The sequence below is a fragment of the Myotis brandtii genome, unplaced genomic scaffold, assembly GCF_000412655.1.
Source record: "Myotis brandtii unplaced genomic scaffold, ASM41265v1 scaffold82, whole genome shotgun sequence".
Lineage (NCBI taxonomy): Eukaryota > Metazoa > Chordata > Mammalia > Chiroptera > Vespertilionidae > Myotis > Myotis brandtii.
Genome location: NW_005371324.1, coordinates 1,110,123 through 1,115,758, shown reverse-complemented (window position 1 = coordinate 1,115,758; position 5,636 = coordinate 1,110,123).

Genomic DNA, 5,636 nt, shown 5'->3' with positions numbered 1-5,636 from the left:
TCTTTGGCCCCTTGAGTGTGGCCATGAAGTTTCAATCGCACTGTACGTGCGCGCCCACATGTGGTATTTTGTGGAAGAGCCACACTCAAGGGGCCGCAGTTTGCCAACCACTGCCCTATACCCTTTTTAAGGGTGTCAATGAGGCAATTAGGATCTGGATTTGATAGTCTGGTTTTAGCATAAAAAGAGTGGGGGGGAAAGTCTTATGTTCCATGATTTAAATGTTTAAAGCAGTGATTCCCAAAGTGGGCGCTACCGCCCCCCGGTGGGCGCTGCAGCGATCCGGGGGGGCGGTGATGGCCACAGGTGCATTTGGGGGCGATGAGTAACTGCTATTAAAATTTAAAAAAAATTAATTTCCAGGGGCTGAGTAATATTTTTTCTGGAAAGGGGGCGGTAGGCCCAATAAGTTTGGGAACCACTGGACTAAACGGTTGACTAGCGCCTGCCTATCCCCCACCTCTCCCTATTTAGTGCTATTTCTCTCCATTCTACCCAGCAGAAGTTGCCAAGTTGCCACCATAGACTAAACCTGGTACATCATTGTGACTTGTCTGCTTTTTCTTATGTCCTAAAATTCAGCCCCCAAAACCACATTATTCTACTAAACCAGTGGTTGTCAATCATCTTTGTTATAAACTGAATTGTGTCTCCACCCACCCCCCCCAAAAAAAAAAAATTCCTATGTTTAAGTCCCAACCCACAATGTGACTGTATTTGGAGACAGGCCTTTAAGAAGGTAATTAAGTGAAGTCATAAGAGTGGGGCCCTAATCCGATAGAACTACTGTCCTTATAAAAAGAGGAAGAGATTTCTTTCCAAAAGCACACAGAGGAGAGACTGAGGAAGGACATAGTGAGAGGTGGCCATCTACAAACTAGGAAAGAGAAGCCACACCAGAACCCAACCATGACCTTGCACTTCTAGCCTCCAGAACTTGGCAAAAATAAATTTCTGTTGTTTAAGCCACCTGGTCTGTGGTATTTTGTCATGGCTGCCCGAGCAGACTAATACAATTATCTGGGGGATGTTTTTAAAAATACATACCCCAAGTTTGTCTGAGGTGTGGTTCTTGCATTAACACTTCTTAGAAGCTCCCCAGATTATTCCGTGTGCAGCCAAGTTTAAGAACCACTGGAACTGTCCCTGGTTTGCAAAATGCAACCCATAGACCTATTTTAAAAAGGAAAAAGTCTGTCCCATTGACATCATTTAGAGGATATCTTTAGATTTAGACATATTTGTTCTCCTATTTCAAGGAATCTCCAAATAGATAAGGAAGACATGATTATAGCTTGCCAGCTTGAGCAACAGAATGTGAACTGAGCTTGGAATTAAAATAACTTTAGTATAAATCAGACCAAGATTTTTAAGATAATAAGTTATTAAAGATCTCTTATTTTCTGTTGGAAGTAATTTTCAAAAAAAAAAAGAGAAACAAAATTAGTAAAGAAACCCTTAACAACCCTGTAAATAAGAGTTCTAAGCTTAGAGCACAACATTTGAGAAACATAATCTAAATTTAAACTAAATTAAAAGTTGCCAGTAATGTACATAATTCACCTTCTCATGAGAATAGTACAGCATGGCTGGAAGTAAGTGGAAATTTTTCTGGAAAAAAAATCCTACTAATATTTTTAAATTGGAAGGAAGTTGTATATTAGACAGGGTTCGATTGCAGAAAATAAAATTCACTCTAGTTAGTTGAAGCATAACAGGATTTGAAGAAGAAAATTAAGTGATTACAAAAATGTTGGAAGGTCAGGAGAAGCAGAATTGAATCTGAACAGCTCCCAAAGCCACGCTGCCTCTGCTATGATTAAGGAAAGCTGCTTCTGTAGCAACCTGTGAATCAGAGAGCCACATTCTAAATAAACATGGAAGCTTTAGCAGATGATCCCAGAACCATGCAACATCATCGTCTATCTATATAAGCAAAGTGGATGCCCTACATCCTGTTTCTCTACCAATGTGACTTAATTAGTACTCAATGTGTCATAAAAATGCTTCTGATTGATGCAATCTAAATGATGTCCAGAACCATAGCTGCAAGGGAGCCCAGGAAATGTGGTTTTTCAATTTTTCAGCCTTTGTTTCTAGAATATTGGAATATTTGTTTATAAAGCTACTATCTGTATACTTAGCATCCATATACAACCTAATTTCCATAATTATATAATCCAAACAACAACCTCCACAACACGCCTATCTGCGGCAGTTTTCCAGCTGTAGACTAGCAGTCACAAGAGACAAGAGGATTGCTAGTGTTCCAGACATACCCCTTTCTCTATTTCCCCCTTGATAATTAGGATCAATTATGTCAACCAAAACAGGATTAGCCTCTTTTCCCTAAAATGGCCAGTTGTATCTGTCCCCTAAAGGAAATAACTCTCTCTTAGATGCTAAGTGTTCTAAAGTAGCAGAGCCAAAACTTCAGCAACAATAAGGAAAATTTTATAAGGAGGTCATTTGCTGTTGTATTGGTGTCGTGGTAAGAGATGCCATTACCAAGACTCTCACTTTGTTGTTAGACCCTATGTATTCCAGCTATAGGATAAATATGTTGGTCAGTGGTTCAGAGTAAGTACCACATCTATAAGACAGCACTTCTCACAAGGTATTATTTCTTAGATCCTGCTATAACTGAGTCTTCAATGGTCTATTCCACATTTTATAAGGGCAACTGCTTCTGGGTAGATATGAATCTATAAATATGAACCTGATGTTTTATTTTTGGCTATTAGTTCTTTGATTAGAAAAAGTATGGTGTGTGATACCATCCCTAAATAAGCTAACCCGTTCCCCCCCCCCATTAAAACATTAGACAGTTATCTTCAGAACCCATTTTCTACAAATAATCTTCAGCTTTCTGCTAATATAATATATGAGCAAAATTATTTAACTCTTTTTTTTGTCTTTTCCTCTAGACTTGAGGTCACAGTTGCTCCCTAGAACATACAGTGATCTGATCTGGCTATAGGTGTAGAAACAATAGGGGTAGTGAAGGTGCTACAAGTGCAGAACTATCATCTCCTTGCAAGGGACCTGTCTTAGAAGAGGCTGTTATAGAGCCTTCAAGTAAAACAAGATAAACATCATCAAGCAAGAAAAAAGCTGCTTCAACTGGTGAGGAAGTCTTAGTGAAGTTCGAGCACGCAGATTTATCCTAGTTCTCCTAAATGACATTCTCCCAATAATGAGGTCTAACTTTTCTAAGGCAATGTTTTCAATTTTGCAAAAAATAAATGGCAAAACTATAAATTCAACCTACCTTGTAATTCAACAACCTGCAGCATCAGACATTCCATCTGATTTCCATGTAAATTAGTCTTGAGGCTGCAAAAGATGAGAAAGTCCTTAAGGAACAGTTGTAAAAATTTCTTAATTCTCAGATGGTTCCTAGAGCTGGTAATTTAAAATATTGAGCATATTTCTTTCTTTCTTTTAGCTCACCAGCACAATTTAGAAAAAAAAACAACTCACTCCTAAGATCCTTTCTTCCCCATGTTTCCACAGTGGATGACCAGAGGTAATCATTTAAGTAACTTCTCACTGTGAGCTGTGGTTGCCTTTAAACAAAATCAAGTCCAATTTTTTTGATGTTTATGGCTTCTGGTACTAATTACTTTATTACTTGGGTCTCAGTTACGCACAACAGAATCCACTTGAACTGTTTTAAGCAGAAAGTGTTTTTCTGAGGAATTATGTGCTCCCGTAAGTGTTGAAGAGCTGGAAAAGCAGGCTCCAGGCCAATCTCCCAGGACCAAGTCCTAGCCCTTAGAACCACTCTTCCTCTGCTGTGATTGAAAAAATGACCATCACCACTGCAGGAAGTTAACAAATCAGGAGTCCATTTGTACTATTGCTGACTGCAAAACATTCTAACTCTGACAGGACTGGGAACCCTGCACCCCAGGACACACTGACTGACACAGACACAGTGGCACCACACTGTGCCAGGAAGCTGATCAGGAAATCATCTGCCATGTAAGCAGGTCACCATGTCATATGCTGGCCCCAGAATCATGTCAGTTCTCCCACAACCCCCACACTCTATCTCTCTTGTCTACATTCATTTTCTAATCAGAGTCTCATGCAATAGCATCTGGTTGATGGGACATAAGTCATATCTGAAACTGATTTCTGGTGATCTGAGAATGTAGTTTTAGCACACCAGAAAAAAAACGTGGGGGGGGGGGGCAGGGGATGCTGAGTTAGCCATTATCATTTGTAGATCCTCTTTTCACTTTGTATCACAAACATTTTAAAATCATGATAGGCTTAGAAAATTCACCAAAGCATGCCTTATTTTTTTTTTGTCTGCCCCAGGATTGGTGGGAAGACAGGTAAAGTTTATGAAAAGTCAAAGTTAGAACCAATTATCTACATTCACAAATTACCATATATTTTAAGACAAACCATATTGAAAGATTTATAAAAACCCATGATGTTTTAATAGCTTTTCTGAGGTATAATTGATGTGCAATATACTGTATATATTTAAAGTATACAATCCAAGTTTGATATATGTATATGCCCATGAAAACATTGACAAATCAAGATAATTAACATATACATCAGCCTCAGAAGTTTTTCCAAATTCTTTTATAAACCATCTCTATGGGGGGTTCTTTTTCATTTAACATTACATTAAGTTAGCCAATTCATTCTTTTTTCATATTAATCATAATATATTGCTTGTGCTTTTCATATGGCTTTTTGCTTAATGTTCAAACATTTTTTTTTAATTTTCAGTAAAAGTCAATTCATTCTTAAATAGAGGAATAACACAACAGAGAATAGGATATGTTCTCAAATTCAAAAATCTAAGCTTTTAATACAAAAGCTCTAATTCATTCATAAACAGTCCAGGGGAAAAAGCTTAACATATCCGGGAATAGTCCTAGTTTGCTCTTTACCCATTACAAAAATCAATATAACTAGACAGATCATATAAACCATTGGTCCTATATGTGTATAACAGAATACTGATGCATAGTTAATAGCACAAGTGTCTCTCCAAATTTGGATCAGTGTAAAAATGTTTTATTTGCTACAACTGAGGACACATACTATTGATAGCAATGTCTATCAGCAACTGAGATGAGCAGGTCATACTACACAGATACAATTTGCAGTCAGTGATATATAAAAGGTATAATAAATGTGAGATGAGAGGAACCAAAACAGATTTTGTATTTACTAAATAAAACAAACTGAAAAAAATCTGATGCTAAATATGTGAGAAAGGATGCCAGACAGTAAACAGTTCTACTCAAACAGCAATATAGCACTAAACACTACCAAGGGAACAGTGTAATACATTTCAAATATATTGTCCCAAAATTCTAGTATTTAGAAATGTGACATGAACATAAATAGGATAGGAGCCACTGGGAAGAGGAAAACACATCTAAACCAGTGGTTCTCAGACTTTGTATGCCTCAGAATAGTCTGGAGGGCTGCTGCTTCTTCTTTTTTTTTTTCTATTTTAATTTGGGCCCTACCCCTGAGATTCTCATTACAGAAGTCTCTGGTGGAGGTCCAAGCATTTGTGTATCTAATAAGTTCCCAAACAATGCTGATGATGCTGGATTGTAGACCACACTGTGAGAGCCCTTACTGATCTAGACTTC